Below are 19,238 nucleotides of genomic sequence, written 5' to 3'. Positions count from 1 at the left end.
TTTAAATTTTGGCGCTGAATTGCTACGTTTCCCATCGGAGCGCCGACTCGAGGGAACGCTTGGTCGTTTCCCGTACCTGTACTCGGCTTTGCATTTAAACCGTCGCGTTTTCCTTCGTTATAAATTTTTTTACGACAATTGTTTACTGAATGACCGTTCATTTTACAGTAATCACATTGAAGAATATTTTTATTTATAATTTGATTAGATTCAATATTCTTTCTTTGAATTAAAATTCTACATTCCTCAATATTATGATTGTTTCTTTTGCAAAAATTACAAAACTTATTTGGGTTGTTTCGATTTTGATTATTAACCTGTTCCGATTTTTCACGACTGTTTCTGTTATAATTTTTATTAAATTGCTGATAAGGATTCAAATTTCGAATGTGGTGATTATTTGGGTTAATTGTGTTGTGTGGGTTTGGGTCTTGGATTGCGAAACAATTTTTATTTGAATTATTATCGAATGGCTTGAAAAGTTTATTTATATTTTTCATTTGCTGTAATTTTTGTTCCGCTTTAATTGCTGCGGTAGCGGCTGTAGCAAGATCCGCAAATTCGTCATTGTGTAAAAATAAAGCAAGTCTTGGTTCTAAACCCGAAATAAATGCTTGTACCGCAGTTTCTTTAGCCAAAACTATTTTTTCATCTTTACTATTACCGCCTGTATCCGCGATTTCTGAGCAAGTGTCCTGTAAATGTTTATTCACTCTATGGTAAAAGTCCATTACGCGTTCACTCGATTTTTGCTCCAAGTCATTAAATTCTTTTAACCAAACTGAAACTTGTTTGCTTAATCTAAAATTTAAATTTAAAAATGCAATAAATTCGTCTATTGTTTTTACGTTTGACCCGCTTACTCTAATTAAAGGTTCGCCTTTACATTTGGATTTTAATATTCTAACGAGCGCGTCCTCGTTTATTTCTCTTAGATATTCTTTCGCGTCTTTGCATGCCTGTATGAATGATTCTACTGGATAACTTATACCGTCAAAGTCTGGTATAGTTTTGAAAAATTCTTTGTAATCGAATTTGTTATTTGCACTTAAATTATTCGTTAAATTAAGATTGGGAGGTAATTGGTGTGAAGTACCCACGGGTGGATTTCTTTCGAAATGTGTTTTTAATTGTTGAGCAATAGCTGCTTGACAATTTTCTTCAAATTTATTTTTCATTTCAAGTTTTTCTGCTAGTAATTGTTCGATTTGAGCTTTTAACGCTAGTACTTCATTTTGGGTTTCCGTAAGGGAAACTTCCATTTGTTCAAGACTCATTATTGTTTATGTAGATATTTCGAAAGACAGAAAAAAAAACTTTTAACAATATAATTGACTTACTACTTAGTTGTTTACAGGTTTGAATTTCAGATGAATCGGTAATTGTAGTTGATATGGAGATCTTCGTTGCCGTCGGAAGGTTGATGGAAACACGTTGAGCAGAATGTGCGATAACTGTAGATTTCTCAGCTGTAGTTGATGTTGAGCTGCGTCCGTCGGGTGTCGTGAATGATATTGGTAGTTTTATTTTATTTTAAATTTTAATTCTTCATTAACTTCACTCACTTGAATTTTATTATGAATTTTATTTTTAATTCACAAAATTTTATTTTTTTTTTTTCTTGATGTATATGATTTTTATAAATTTATATACTTTTTTTTTGTTTATTATTTTATTTGAGAGCAGAGAAAAAAAATTTAATTTCAGATCTTGAATAATAAAAATTCAATTTTCAATTTAAATGTTCGACGAGAAAAAAAAATTTGTTATTTTATCTTAATTATTTTTGAATTTTTTTTTTTTTAATTTCAATTATTTAGATTTTTATTATTATTTATTTCACTCACTTCAATTCTCACTTAACTTTTCACTTCTGTTTCACAATTTTACTTCTTTTTTTTTCTTTATTTAGGAAAAAAAAATTTCCGATGTCGACAAAAAAAATTTGTAATATATTTTTTTTGTGTTGCTCAATTTCACTTTGAGAACTTGATGTTAATTTTTGTAAAAAAAAATTTTCGGATTGTTGAGATTTTACCAGTGTATTCGGGGGCTGTTCGAATCCGTCGCTGCCACCAATTTTAATTATATAATAAGTTGTTACGTCCTGGTTGATGTTTTGGCGCTGGCGTGGTTGAGCGGTCGATTTGAATTGGACGTAATGAGAACTTACATATAATTATAAATAATTATTTAGTAGGGGTTGAACAGCCACCATTCGGTGGTTGAAATAAACTGGTTATTATTTTATATCTCAATCCGATTTATTCAATTGTAAAAGAATAATTTCAATAATGTGGAAATATACAATTGAATCAATTTATAAATTGTTAAAGTTCGTCTAACAATAACTTCGAAAGGGTGAGAAAGAAGTTGAGTATTTAATATTGAGCCTGACTGCTCTCTATGATTCTATATTTCAGACTGACTTCTCTAGATCGAGAAAAACTAGAGTAAGTCTCTTATCAATACGAGGCGCTTGGGCATCAGGCCCGCGCATCGTTCGATATAGAGGGGTGGATCGTGATAAGCAATATTCTCGAATGATCCATTCTCCGTTCTCACGCTTTCTCCGTTTTTATTATTAACAAATGAGTCACTTATCTATGAACAAAAGTTATCTTAGAACAAAATAGATGTTTGTGCAGCTGCACGTCTCGAGGATTTACTCGAGGCGTCAGCGTTTATTTATACATAACAAATATTAAGAGAAAAATAACTTTATCAATATGTTTCAAATATTCTAAATAATATCATATTATTTTATATTATTATGTTATGCTATATTATTACATTATATTATATCCTATAATATAGAGTAACTTATTAATTATGCAACTTGCTAAATTATCAATATACATCTTAATTAATTAGTTAGGTCTCAGATCGGTCTCTTAATAATTAGTATTTAAAAATAGTCAGAGACATCTGACGAGCAGGCTGGGACGTAACAGGAGGTTGCGGACAACAATAAAGAAATACGAGGAAGATTTTAACTTCCTATATTTATTATTTAATGTGGGTTTTTGAAGAGTGTGAACCCAAACGCCTTTGAGCTTGGTTACGTTGCATTTATTACTCGATCAACAGAGTGCAAAGATATTCATATTGTCTCTCACTTACTTTTAGCTGATTCTTTCTTCTAACACGGCAGGCTTTCATCCCTCCAGAACTTTGCAGCTCACTCGGCCTCCTCCGGATGGATTTGGTTGAATGGACGCGGCTGGGGTTGTAGGATAAAGTCTTATGTGCTATTTTCAAATGAACTCACTAGGTTAAGATTGTGATCTTTTGTCTTTTTATCCAACTTTTCAATTACAGCACTTATACACTATAATTGTTACAATGGATTTCACTTATAAAAGATGTAAAACCATTTAATTGATTATTATTATTTTTAATTATTTTTAATATATGCGTCTTTATTTAACCTTATGGCTTTCTATACGCAGATTATCTCAACCCGAGATCGGAAAATAATTACACTTGCTTTTTGTGTCACCATTCGATCGAGCCGGACTGAATTTTATAATAATTGTGAATAACAAAATAATACCGCTACACAATATAAAAATATCGGCCTAGTACCTTTATCAATTTACAACTTAACTGAATCTAAATATAAGATAAACCGCTGTTAACAAAATAATACCGCTACACGATATGATATCGGCCTAGTACCTTTTATTAAGGACGGTTACTTATTGCTTTCTCTAGGACAAATTTTTGCAATAAGATTACGGGCTATCGACGCCGTTTACGCGGACCATAGGACTCGAAATTTAAAGATCTGATCAACATCCACGAACCCGTATTACGCGGATCGTAGGACTCGAGATCTGAAAATTTGATCAACAACCAAGGCCCTAAGCCATGGTGCTCAGGCTATTTAAAAACTTTTGATTGATGTTTGATGGGAGTAATTAAATTGTTGTCATTGGTGGAAAATGACGACAAGTTTTTATTTATTCGTCAATCGTTATTGCAAAAATCGTCGTGCTACTTTCATACGCATAAATGGTGGTAAAACTGATGCTGCGTTTTCGCGTGCTTTTGTAAAGAGGAGTTTCGTAAATTTATTTATAAAATAAAATAAATTAATAAAAAAATTAATTGGACATAACAATCCTCAATACGGTGGGCAATCTCCCTATTAGGGCCCTCGGATGAAGTGCATGCCGACTCTCGATCAGACTTGATCAGTAATGAAAAATGACCATACCTGACCAGGCATGTTCAGGTCTGATCAGGTATGTTCATGTCTGTTCATGCCCACCCGGGTAAAAAAATTATAGATAAAAAATGGGCTTTTATAATTATATATAACTATATACAAGTATATATATATATAATTATTTCTATAAAAATAAAAAAAATTAAAAAATTCGGGCATGTGCAGAATTTGAACCGTGGACCTCGCGCTCGGAAGTTTAACCCACTACCTGTTGACCTAAACGATTGACTTGAAACGTAAGTTTCGTATGACTTCGAGTAATAAAAATCATATACATGATAGATTCTTAGTCAACAAAATTTTATATCTAATTTATAAATTATTGATTTATAGTTATATGAAATTATATATAAGTTATACTTAATTATAACTAAGAGTTTAAATTTAATCCCATATATCAGGCTGGATCAGATATGGACAGGCATGGTCAGGTCTAGTTTCAAGCCTGATTATTCATGAACAGGTATGGTCAGGTCTGTTCAATTTTTCCCGGGATCTTGCATACATAACACTCGAACAGTTGTATTCGATCCTGGACGTAATTTCAGTTAATTTTTACTAGTTTCTTTAACCGTAATTTACGACGTATTAAACATGTTTTTAACTCTTTAGGGCGTATGATGGGCGGAGGGCAGGACATGATATTCCACATGCCGCAATATATAATTTTTGTTTTTCGATTTAATATTAAAAAACTTTTTTTTTTATTGAAGGATTTTTGGGCCATTTCATTATGATTCAACAAATATATTTTTACGAATATTTGTTAATTTATTAAAATTTGCCTATTTGATAATATCCGTAAGTGTTTATATATCAACAGGAATTGATACAGTGCAAAATATAAGTAACATACCAATAGTATCAGCTAATTCATGTTACATATTTCCACTGACAACGGTACTTGTTAAGATGATATTTTCATTTTCTAATGAAAAAAACATCAAAGTGCTTGTTAAACGGGTATACAGACCAATTGATATATTTCATTATGCTTCTGGTGAGTTAAAAAAATTTTTTTTTTTAAACAGGCTAAAGCATTATTAAAGCAAAAATGGTAGTCATTATGCCAAACCACAATGATTATATACACGCTAAGATTTTTATGGTAATGACTATTATCTCATCGTGGTAAAATTAATTTCTTTATCGCGATATCTATTAGTCTCATAATTATTGTAAGGTTCATAATATGATACGGTAATATAATTAGAACACACGGTGGCAATAGTTATCATCGCGGGTGCTAAATTAGTATAATAATCATTATCACAAAAATGGTAGCTATTAATATATCACATGACAAATATTACAATCAATTGATGATATTTTTCACAATACATTGATGGTAGTAGTTGCTATCTCGCGACCGTATATACGCGTATTAAAATAACAAATATGGTCGAAACAATGAAAAAATATGTGATAAATATCAGAAAATATATGTGGCTAATTTAACTATATTTTCTGATATATTTTTTTTTATATTAAAAAATATAATATTCATCATATACGAGCCATCATATATGTTTAGTATATATGTATAAAATATATATGTCAATCATATACAAAAAATCTGTCTGTCGGTTGATCCTGCGGGCCAGCCCTAAAACTTCCCGCTGTTCTCGAGCTCTTTGAGCTCGAAAACATTGTTGTGAATACATTTACGAGCTCTCCGAGCTCGAAAATACTTTTGTTTGCCATTGTTTTCGAAAAAAATTGTCTGTTAGCATTTTTTATTCAAGGGCGACTTTACTCAATGACAACTGTACTCAGTGGCTCAGCCAATAAAAGAGCAGGCTTCAGTAAGAAAGAAGTATGTAGGTCGGTCATTATCATATGGCGCTGAGTGAAGATTCTGAAATTATCTCAGTATTTAATTAAGATAATGAGATATAATTCAAATATTATATATAGAAATAATTTATAAACAACGTTTATACAATGAAAATACTAAATGTACGGATGTTTTAATAGTTCTATAATTATTATAAGTTTATAATTATGAATTGAAGTATATTCATGTCTTTAATTGGAAAAATTTGCTTATTGTAAATTTACAATAGGTACAATTTATTAAGGAAAAAATTTTTATTGTTAACAATCAGTTGATTAATTTTATGAATAAGTTTTAGAATAATTTTTTTTTTAAAAGCATAAAATTTCTATACATTAAATTTTGAAATTTACAGGTAAGTTGTTTTAACAGCTAATTTAATAACTAAAAATAAAACTGCAAGGAATTAATGGTTGTTAAAATTTATTATTAAATAAAAGTAAATATTAAATGGAATACAAAATAACACATAATTGACAGATTCTTAAGGATCCTGCAAAATAACGCTTAGATTGTCACGGCTGATACGTTCAACTCGTATCCTTACAAGTCGTAAAAATATAAAAGAATTTTTTTTTTTATATTATTTTTTCTCTTGGGAGGAAAAAGTACATGAGAAAACTATTTTTTCTCAAAAACTATGACGACATAGTCAGAATACAGTAAGACACAGGCGGCAACACAAAATGATGCGTTCCGAATAGACCTTCAGTTTTTTTATATATAATAATTAACAGAGTGACCATTAGTAGTGTAGATCGCATAACAGTCCACCCAATACGTGAGAACCCAAGACCTCATGCACTTAGACCCTGTTTTTTTATGACTCCGACTTACTGACGCCAGCAGTCGTACCAGACAAATGTACCTACCTGAGCGTTGACAATTAAGTCGTACTGTCCCACGTAGGAAAGGTACCAATGGAATACATGTACTATAAGTTTCTCTTATTCTACAGATTTCATCAGTTTTCACTTAACGACTTTTAGAATTTATGTATCCGTTCCCATTTAACTAATCTAAGCATAGAAGCGGCAGTCTTCTTTGATTTTTCATCTTAAAACTATAGACCACCCAACTCATGCGCACCTGCATGTGATTCTTGGAAATTAGAGAAAGCTAATAGAAACCTCCAAATTTATGGTTTCCTACACGAGCATGCTCGGTGACAGAGTGGCGCCAGGTCATCAGCCTACTTAATAGTCAAAATCTGTTTCCCAGGGATCACACGTGTGCATGGGCCTAGAAATTTCGAGCGAGTCCGAGTCCTCTCGTATGGGAAACTGGTTGCCACCACTTCTCATATGTGAGGATCATATAAAAAGACCATGGACTTTAGCTCATCAGTTCTTTTGGGAATCAAACTCTGAACCTTACTGAACTCCGGACACTCGACGGTGTTCGTGGCTAGAGGATTGATATTTCGATTGAGCATTCGGTTAACGGTAGCTGGGCGTACAAACCGGACCTTGATCGTCGTAAGCACTCGAATAATCGGTATATCATTTTTTACTAGTCTCAGGAGATTAATTGACGTGATATTAATTTCACCATTCGGTCAACGATAGCTGGGCATACGAACCGGACCTTGATCGTTGTAAGTCGTGAACTAATATCGATCGGAAGCACCGGTAGCGTTGATTATCTTCACCTTATTTTAATCCATTTAGTTCCATTTTTATTTTTATATTGACATATACTACGAGAAAAGTGAAAAATCAAAGAATATTTTACCGCGATAAATGCGAAGATTTTGAATAATATTTTGCCGCGAAAAAGCGAAGAATTTCAATAATATTTTGAAATACTTTTACCGCGAAAATACCCGAAGATTTTATAAATTTATATTTTATATTACCGCGAAGACGCGAAGAATTTGAATACATTGAAATTATTTTACCGCGAGAAGCACGAAGACCTTTATTTTACTTTAACCTACGGAGGTTTAGAAATGCATAAACATTGAAATTGATACAACAAAGTATACTAAATAAATAAATAATTCGATAAATTAGAATCACATTAATTAACCGTGAGAACGCGTTGTGAATAAGTGTCCTGTATTACTGCTGACAGTCCTGACACCTCACCAAAACCTGTTGAGGGTAAGTTTTTAAACATTGTAACCATTGTTTGGTATTTTTATTTTAATAAACTCTGAAATATTTGTAAACCATATGCATGAAACATTTACTATTATATTTACTATTCTAAATATTGCCATTTGTAACCCTTTTGTATTTTGAGAATATTGAGTCCTTAATAAATTAATAACATCCACACGAGCATTCTCAGGAGGGCTGTCCGAACCTCCTGGTACGGGGAAGTAAGGGCAGACCCTTACAATGTAAGTACCCTTTTATTCACTATATTTTATACGAATATCGTACCTACGCCCATCACGATCTGCAATCGTGACAAGATGTTCAATATCGCCAATATTTGGCAGCTGTTCACCTGCAAAAAAAAAGTAATAATTTCAATTGAAAATCTGGAAAGGTTCAAATATCTATAATTTTCAAACTGTTTACACGGAAAGAAAATTATGGGAATCATTCCCATAATGGTATGGTAATAGTTCCTATACCAATATCCCTGCTTAAAAAATCTTATAAGATCCGATAGCTTCGTATAAATTCTCATAGAAATTTTATGAGAATGAATGACTTCTATGGGAAGCGGGAGTCCTCTTCTCATAGACCTCACTGAATTTTATGAGATTGTATAGGAGTTATTTAAAAAAATTATTTTCTCATAGATTTTGATAAGGGATTTTTTATAGGAATCTATCGGAAAATTCAAATGTTTATGAAAAATGAGTTTTCATAAGGTTTGATAAGATAAAATATTCACGGGATTTATAGGAATCTATAAAAAAATAATAAAATTTACAGAATTTCTATTTAGATGAGAATGTATGAGGAACTGATTTCGTCACTAACAATTGGAATCTATGAGAAAATAATAAAATTAGCAAAATTTTTGTTTTAATGAGAACGTATGAGGAAATCATTCCGTCAGTAATGATGGGATTTTATAAGAAAATAATAAAATTTACAAAATTTCTAGTTGGATGAGAATGTATAAGGAAATGATCTCGTCACTTACAACTGGAATCTATAAGAAAATAATAAAATTAACAAAATTTTTGTTTTAATGAGAACGTATGAGGAAATGATCCTGTCACTAATAATTGGATCCTATGAGAAAATAACAAAATTTATAAACTTCCCGTTTGTATGAGAACGTATCCGAAAATATTTTTATCAGTCGCAAATGAATTCTAAAAGAAAATAATAAAATTTACAAAATTTATGTCTTAATAAGAACGCATGAAAAAATGATCCTGTCATTCATAATTGAATTTTATGAGAAATAATAAAATTTATCATTTTCTCGTTTTTATGTTCAATGACTTGTTGACTCATGTAAGTTACGATATTTATGCATATAAACACATTAGTCTAGTCAACAAGTGCGTTTTTGACGAAAACCTGTTCAAGACCACCGGAAGTTATGATTAAGGTCTCATTTGATTCGGAACGGCATCTATAAAAAATTTTATCGTGAAAATTTGGGGTTGGCAAAAATTGTAAAAGTTATAAACAATTTAGTAAAAAAAAAAAGTGGTTTCGTTTTTTGCAAATAGTTCAAAAACTATCTGAGCTATCCAAAATCTGAACAAAAAAAATCCTTTAAGAGCAAGAAATTTCCAAAAAAAGTCCTGCCTCCCCGAACTGTACTGACAATATTTATATTTTTAATTTAACGGTGAAAATGGGTCTAAAAACGGGTAACGGCGCATGTACGCGCGTTGATAGAATAATAGTACAATCGAGAAAAATTTTTTTAACCGATTAAATATAAATATTAAGAAATAAAAAAAGTTGTGTACTTTCTAAACACATGGATCAATAATAATCCACTCAAAAAAATTTTTACCCCAATTTTTCAATTAACTATACTTTTGTTAATTAGTTAAGTTTTACATGTTAAAAGTTTATATAAAAATCCTGATTATTTTTTCTAAACTAAGAACTCAGGATTATTTTCACTTCGTGGAGCTATTCTTGAAAGGGTTTAGAAAAAATCGCCTTTGGAAAAATTAAAAAATTTCGATTTTCACTTTTTCATTCCCAATTTAAGGAATTGAAAAACTAAAAATGTAAATAAAGCAATCAAGAAAGTAATTTTTTTTATTATTTTGTTTTTTTATTGCTAAAAGCTACATAACAATAATTTAAAAAATTTTTTTACTTACATTGTTCAAATAATTGTTATAAACAAATGCATTGTTAATAAGATTTTTAAAAATTTTTTTTTGAAATAAGATGCTTAATGAAAATAATGATTTATAAGAAAAATATCGTCCCTTAAAAAAATTTTTTTATTGCTAAAAACCGCATTCGCTAATTAACAAGTTTTTTTTGTTGCTTAGTATTAATATTAAGGAACTATTTTTTTTTTAATCATAGTTTATCATGTTCTTTTGTTTTATAAAAAAATAATCATTTTTTAATAATTTTTCATTTGTTTATTAAACAAACAATTTGTTGTGAACAAATGATATTCTACGCTATATTTTTCTTTAAATACTAAAAACAACCATGTGTTTTTTTTTTATTGGAAAACATTTTAGGAATATTCGAGTCGAATTTTATCTGTTTTTTCTTGTAATTGAATCAATTTAATTAAGTTTAAAACTGAAATTTTTCAAGATTATGAAAAAAGAAAAGAAACAATTGAATAACTTTTTTAAAAAACTGCATTAATTGAATTTAAAACTATTACAAAAAATAAAGAGAACTTTATATTATCAAAATTTCAATAATAAATAACAATAATTTTTTTTAAACTTAGTCTTGGGCATATACGGTACTGGATAGCTTTAAGTAGAAGAATAAATTTCTGTTTCCAAATGCATGTGGTGGCCGAGTGGGCTAAAGAACTTGACTTGAAACTGTTTCCAGAGCATCAATCGAAGGGTCGTCAGTTCGAGTCCCATCATATGTTGGAAAAAATGAAGATTTCTTCTTTGCCGAAGTTAAAAAATAATATATAAACTCCCAGTGGGTTAAAATGAGTTGTCATTAGTAATTAAATTATTTTTTTTAACAAAGAAATAAATGATTTTATTTTCTTATTCAATTCAACTGAAAATAATTTCAAAATTAAAATACTCCAAATAATTTTTAATTATCTGAGGAAACAGAAATATACGATATTTCTCTCATTTTTTTTATTATTATCTCATAGAATCTCATAAGTATGTCGCCTACGAATTAACGTAAAAATAATAAAACTATTTTCTCATTCATTCTTATACAACGGTAAGAGTGGAATAAACTTGCACCAATAGAATCTTACAAGAAATTGACTCATTGCAAATTATTGTCTCATAGATTCCCATAAGAATGTCACTTACGAATTTCCGTGAAAAAATAAAACTATTTTCCCATGCATTCTTTAACAACAAGAAGAAACAAGACGTCTATATTTCCAATTGATTCTCTTACGAAATGTAAGTATGACACATTCCGATAAAATTGTGAACATGTACAACAAATTTTATATATGAATGAATGAGACGTAAGTTCAAAGATTTGGTAAGTTTCTATCGGATTATGCTCGGGTTTAAATATTCTTATAGGTTCTAATATGGACTATCATTTTTCGATGAGACACTTTGCCGATTTATTCTCATAAAAAATTTTTTATGAGAATTTATCGAATTTTTTAAGCAGGGATGGGAACCATTCCCATAATCGTATGGGAACGATTCCCATAAATATATAGGAACCACTCCTATAATATTATCGGAATCGTTTTCATACAGTTATGGAAACCATTCCTATAGTTAATGGGAATGGATCCGGTAATTATAGGAACTGCTTCCATAATTTATGGTCGTAATTCCTATGATAGTATAGGAAAAAAATTCACAAAATAATGGGAACTGTTTCCATAATTTTCTTTCTGTGTACCAACTTTCATTTATATAATGTTAATTAAATTAACAAAAACATAATTTTTGACTTACGTTGATTATCGTTTAAAATTAAAAATATTGAGTCACGAAGACCCCGATTCACTGCAGTGTGTAAAAATTTTTGTAACATATACCTGTTTAAAAAACATTTTTAGTTTAATTTTTAAGATACACAACTTCCAAAATAAAATCGGTCTGTCGGTTGACCTTGTGGGCCAGTCCCAAAACTTTCCGTACATTTGCTCCTTGAGCTCGAAAAATTGTTATGGATACATTTTCGAGCTCGAAAATACTTTTGTATGCCTTTGTTTTCGAAAAATAACGTTTTTTACCATTTTTTCTACAACGATATCTCTCGAACGAATAAACCGATTGAAATGTTTAAGGTGGCAATCGACGCGTTTTATTGACTTCTACAACTGATCAGATTTTGAAATTGATTCATCTTGTCGTTTTTGAGAAATTTCCAAAATACTAAAAAAAATTTTTTTTTAATTCTTTCTCTTGAACGAATGAACCGATTTTGATTGTTAAGGCGGCATTCGACGCGGCTTACAAAGTTTCAGAGCTGATTAGATTTTTGAATCAATCCATCTGGCGAATTAAAAGTTATTCAAAAAAAAAACATTTTTGAAAAAATTTTACTTTTGAAATATCTCCGAACGTACCCAACTGATTAAGCTCAAATTTTCAGTGTTTATAGTAAATAACAAGCCGCATCGAATGACACCTCGAAAATCGGTTTATCCCTTCAAAAGTTACAGAATATTTACATACGTACGTACGTACATACATACACTCGGACATCATCTTGAATTTAGTCAGAATAGCTTCCTAGAACCTCAAAACGTCGACATCTATTGGAATTTCGATTTTCACAAATCGGACTGAAACCAATTACTTCCCAAATTTGCAATTTTCTTAGCGGGAAGTTAAAAAAAAAACTTAAAGCAAAAAAAATTTTTGAATTTTCAATTTATTTTTTATAGAGCTTCAGTATTTTAATTAAATAATGAAATTATGGAGATAAAAAATAAAAATATGTTTCAATTTCAAGTCATTGGTTTTATGATTTAATCTTGATAATTTTTAATAATTAAAAATAGCACGTGACAAAAATTTTCTGATTTTATTTTTATTTTATTTTTTTTTTTTTTTGGTAAGTATACACAGGCTTGAGAAAAATGTATTCATGGTTACTCAATGCATTAGTAAGTTAGCTTGTCTATTCACCTTCAACTTGCTTTCTTTTATTCTCTCTAGGTCAATTTTTCTCTGATATCTAGCTTTAAATAAATAAGTATCATTTTTTATTTGATCATTAATAACTAGGTAACCAGAGATCGTCAAGAAAATTTAAGAACAATTTTAAAGAGTTGAATAAATTTCCTACAAAATCCTTTTACAATTTTTGATAAAACAATATATTTGTGATAGGGTAAAAATCCAATTAGCAGCAATAAATAATCAGTATAATCAAAATGATCGACAGTCGTTGGTCAATGAGCATCGCTATATACCAAAAAATATATATTTCAATCTAACCATAGTTAGTTAAGTTCCTCAGTCGCGAGCGGGCCCTTCAAACATTGTGGACAAGGGTAAGGGAAACTCGCCGCTCGGCGTCAATGGTCAGGTGTCCTCGATAAGAAGGGGTAGGCCCAGTGTGGGTATAAAAGGGGCTGTTTTATCGCAAGAAGTCAGTTTACAGCAGCTCTCTCTAGTGTCAACTAGCCTTGAAAGACAGTGATAAGTGGCGGGTCGCTCTTATCTGTAACAGGGTAATTTTCAACCTTGCTAAATTTGGCCCCTTTATTAATTGATCTTAATAAGGGCGCCACTGGAAGATAAGACTCGGCCTTTCAGAACCGGAGATGTGAATTTTAGAAAATTCAGGGTCGTTAAATTTTACAAGAGTGAGGAAGGATAAGGAATTAAATTTATTACACAATTTTTTAATTAATATAATGATCAATTAGTCCCCTGGACTTTATTGTATTTCTTACACACACACACACACACACACACACACACACACACACACACACACACACACACACACACACACACACACACACACACACACACACACACACACACACACACACACACACACACACACACACACAATTTAATTTCTCAATTATTGTCCACTGGACTTACTCACACACACACAATTTAAATTTTCTTCAAAATAAAAAACATTTTTCTCTCTAAAAATTAAATTAAGTTATTTTTAAATTTTCTCTTTTGTATAACCATTTACTTTAATTCACAAAAATTTTCCAGTAAAAATTTTCCGTCAAGTGATAGATTTACTGACTCGAGTAACTGACGCTATCTCTCTCTACTTCGCGCGTCTCATTCTACCTCTCTCTCTCTGAGTCATGCCTTTCTTTCTTCGCGTTCAGCTTTAAATTTTTCTTTAAAGATTTTATTAATTGACTGACATCAATAGTTTACTCAAGGTTAAATAATTAAATCTTAAAATTTCTTATCACTTTTTCACAGCACTTAGTTACGGAATTAATTTTTTCAGTCTTATTAAATATTAATTTTCTCTTATTAATTAATATCGATTAAATTATTAGATAACAATGACTTAATAACTATTAAAATTTCTGGCCTCCTGCCAAAAAATTTTCCCTCAATTTTTAATTAATAATAAATAGAATTCTGGCCTCTCTGCCAAGAATTTTATCCGGCGGACCGCGTGGTTAATTAATAAAAGAATTCTGGTTTCTGCCGAGAACTTCTCTTATTCCTTGTGAATGAACTCGGAAATGGCGACTGCCCACGAATAATAATTTAATTTTAATCACAACTTAATTATCAATAAATTATGGCCGCTGCCGATAATTTATTTACCTCGATATACTCTGTTGTTCTCGATGTATCGTGGCGTTCCTTCTCTCTCTCCCAGTCCTTCTGCCGATTTCCTTGTTTTGTTTTTTTTCTCTCTCCCAACTCTCTAATTTAAATTATGATTAAATCTGTGGAAAATTCAATACAAATCAGCAATATGCAAATTAGTGTATCGGCTTCCGGCCGGATACACGGTTAATTAATTTTCTCTGAGTTTTATAGCTTCTGGAAGGTTCCACGTCTAACCTCTCCAGAGCTTAAATAATTACCTGTTCGTCTGAAGTGCGGTCACTCGACAGTTGCGCTCGCCGGTCCGTCCGACTGTGTGTAGATTTTCCTCGTGCACTCACTAATAATACTTGAGTCCGCGACCCCTCGGCAATTTTCGTAAATTTTCCCACTCTCACTAACTTCTAATTAGGGTGGGAGGACGAGTCTCCAAAATTAGCGCTTCCGGAGACCAGTCGATAAATTAGATCACGGGGTTAATCGATTTTTGATAATTAACCAACCGCGGGGAAGTCAAGGACAATTAAAATTCAGAATGGTTGATTTTGTTTAATTTCACCCCGTTACATATCACTGGACCTTAAATTGCTTGGCGGGTCGCCAGCACTAAGAGTTAATTAGCTAAAAAAATTTGTTCCTTAGGGATGCGTGGCGGGTCGCTCGTTTCCTAGCCGACAAGGAAACCCCACATCATCAATCCAACCAAGGAGGCAGGGCCTTTAGCTGGTGGTGCAAGGACCAAAGGCAAAACTTAACGGGAGTTGTGGCAGGTTGCCCGACTCTCCATAAGTACCTCAGTCGGTAGAGTGTAAAGTCCAGGGGACTCGTGTGTGTGTCCAGGGGACTTGTGTGTGTGTGAACTCGTGTATTGTGAATGCTGTGAATAAATAGCTCACTTGATTGAAATCTCGTAATAGTTTTTTTTCTTATTCTTTTCCTTAATTATTAACTAATTCAAACCCGGTACTGGAAGACGAGGTTAAAAACTTCCAGTGGCGCCCTTTGACGAGGTCGCTGCAGTGACAGAATCCGATCTAGGAGGAGAGGTTCCCTGTCATATATTATTTTAATTTCAAAACAATAAAAAATCATTGTTAAAAATTGACTTTGAAAAAATATAAAAAAGTATATTGAAGCTTGATAACCAAGCTACCCGGCAAAAGTTTTCCATAGCCCGTGGATTCTTGAAAAAAAAAAAAAAAAAAGAAAAAAAAGTCTGTCAATTTTTTCCTTGCGCTATTTCTTAGCAGTTTAATAGCAATAACATGCAGCTTTTATAAAGAATAAGAAAAAAAATTTTAATAATTTTCTGCTCACTTAATATGATAGAGTAGAGTATATTATCATTTTTAGTTAATATTATATATATACACACACACATATTTTCTTCTGATATTTGAATACGCAATAAAACAAAACAAAAGCCAAGGAATTGATACCGTGTATGTGTTTACTAGTTTTTTTTTCTTTTTGTAGCCTGCGAAATGTATGAATAAATATGTATATTTGTGTGCTTAATATTTCCAACAAACAAATTATTTAAGAAAAAAAAATTCAAAACATGCAAATTTAGAAAATGTTAAAGATGATTTGAGTCTTTGATAACGTCCATAGATAAACAGAAAGTATATAATAGAGACACAATTAAGTAGATAATGAAGACCCTGAGTAAAAGAAACGATTCGAAACGATTTGTAATATTAAACTTCCATAAGAATGGCGATTCAAAAGTATTCAACGTATCCAAAAGCATTAAAAACTATTTAAAATTTTTTTTTTCTAAGCGTTTCAAATCGTTCATTTTAATAAGGGGTAGTAAGTTATTAGTTTACTTCATCGACTTCATCGATATTAATTGAGTATTTGAAATGTATGCATACAGGTTTTTTTTCGGAAAACAAAAGAATTTTTAGAAATTATATTTTTTTAAATTTCCATGTAACCTTTAAAATTTTCTGAATGTGCATGTTTTGAATTTGTTTTTCTTAAATAATTTGTTTGTTGGAAATATCAAGGACACAAATATACATATTTATTCATACATTTCGCGGGCTACAAAAAGAAAAAAAAAACTAGTGGACACATACACGATATCACTTCCTTGGCTTTTGATTTTTTTTATTGCCTATTAAAATATCAGAAGAAAATATGTGTGTGTGTGTGTGTGTGTGGGCATACAGTTTTTTGTTAAAACATAAGAATTTTTTTTTATAAATTATTTTTTTAAAAATTTCCATAAATATTCTTTCAAATTTCTTAAATGTGCATGTTTTGAATTTTTTTTTTTTAGTAATTTATTTGTTGGAAATATCAAGCACACAAATATACATATTTATTCATACATTTCGCGGGCTACAAAAAGACAAAAAAAAACTAGTGGACACATACGCGGTATCAATTCCTTGGCTTTTGTTTTTTTTTTATTGCGTATTAAAATATCAGAAGAAAATACGTGTGTGTGTGTGTGTGCGTGTATACATATATATATATATATATATATATATATATATATATATATATATGTTTGCTATAGATAATGTGTTGAATTCTTGAAATTGTCTTATATCTTCGATACTATAGTGTGGCTGCGGTGGTTGCTGTGGTTTCAATATCTACTTGGGCGCCCTTCCAGCAGCCAATCGTAAGACGTACTTTATTCCCCACTTTAACAAATCAAAAATTACCCAATTACAGCGCGCAAAATACTAATAGCCACAACCGGCAAGTTCCGTTTCGACTTCTGAGTTAGTTGCGTTCGAATAAGCACAGTTGATACGTCTGCGTGTTAATTATTTGATTTTTACTTCTAGTATCTTACAAGTTAATTAATTCTATTATATTGTTAATGTAAATATATTTTTGAATTATTTGATATTTATTTAATATAACTTTGTTTATTTTAAAAATGTTTGCTTGTTACAGATCATGGCGCTCACAGACAACGCTGAAGAAATTTTTCAGCATAGGGGGGAGCTGTATTTTCTTAATTCCCGAAACCACATTGTTCGCAAATATTGTCAGTATCGCGATGATTATCAGTGCCCAGCGCGTCTGTGGATTTGGAATGATCAACGTATATCTCCGATGGGATGCCACGAGAATCATCTATCATCAGCGCAGAACAATAGTGCACAAGAGTAAGAAAATTATTTACACAATAAACGTACCTAACTTTTCTTTTTTAATTTATTATTTACTATTAATATTAATAGCGTACGAGAGCGAGAACCTGTCAGGCCGGTGGATCAGCCCAGATACGCCCGCAATGCTAACCAGCATGTTACAGGAGGACAGCTTCGGGTGGTCAGATCAGGAAAACCACCAGTTCCCAGATATTTAATTGAAATATCGACGATGCTTAATAACTATCGCCCAACCTCGTCCATTTATCAGGGCAGTGTTACCTCAAGTGACGACGCATTAGCATTCCTCTTTGGAAATAATGAAATATTTTCATCAATCGGCCGGTAAGAAGAAATTTTCCTGTTATATCCGGCTTGCCGTATATTTAAAGGGGCCTCTTTGCCGCGCTCGCTGTAAAGTGCAGCGTTAACAATTTTAGGGATAGCAACTTCGGCCAACACCTCGTTGTATGTCGTCAACGTTTCCTCCAATCAGGGAATTACACTTAACTGTATTTTAGATTCACCCAATTATATATTCTAAATTATTCCCTCCAGAACCGCGAACCGAGGTGATCAAAACAACGAACACCTAAGTGCGGCAGCCTTCGACGCTTGAGAAATTAATGTATCTTCCTTGCTGGCCCGCGTGAGTTCTAAACCGTGTTACGTTTAGACAACCCCTTTTTTTTATTATTTTCTATTTTCTCTTAAACCGATTAGTTTCATTTTCATTCACAAAATCTAAACAGTCAAGTATGCTATAAAATCCCACGGGAAGATCGTCTCGATATTGCACTCGAGGAGGCGTGACAAGTTGCTTGTTACCGTAAAATTTCTATTCAAAATTGTCTTTTTATAATTATACTTTCCTATTCCAAAAATCACCTCATGGGACGTGATTTTTAATAATAATTGTCAAGTGTGAAAATAGCGATTCTCGTCCGAGTGAATCGCTGGAGTCGGAGATTCAGACCGAACTCATATGAGTTAAAGACTCATTAAATCCAAAGTGTAAAACCATAAGTTTGAGTTTAATGGTTAAGTGTAAATCCAAGAGATTTAACTTGAAGAAAGAACCTTAGTGATAATAACAATTTAACATCTTGTGAACTGAGTACGGCTAGCCCATAGGGGAATATTTCAATAAATATCTATCATTGGGAAAACCGGCATATTAGA

General features: G+C 31.5%; 1 long non-coding RNA gene across 1 annotated transcript; it reads left to right on the top strand.

Annotated features, from left to right (window-relative positions):
- The first annotated feature begins 7,442 nt into the window (after positions 1–7,442).
- On the top strand, positions 7,443–19,219 carry LOC103574592 (uncharacterized). The gene is made up of 3 exons (XR_008403567.1): positions 7,443–8,176; positions 17,857–18,071; positions 18,147–19,219. It is a non-coding gene; the product is annotated as an uncharacterized LOC103574592 (long non-coding RNA).
- Positions 19,220–19,238: the final 19 nt, after the last annotated feature.

Source organism: Microplitis demolitor, chromosome 4 (assembly GCF_026212275.2).
Source record: "Microplitis demolitor isolate Queensland-Clemson2020A chromosome 4, iyMicDemo2.1a, whole genome shotgun sequence".
Lineage (NCBI taxonomy): Eukaryota > Metazoa > Arthropoda > Insecta > Hymenoptera > Braconidae > Microplitis > Microplitis demolitor.
Note: the sequence above shows the minus strand (reverse complement) of the source record. Positions and strands in the feature narration are given on the sequence as shown.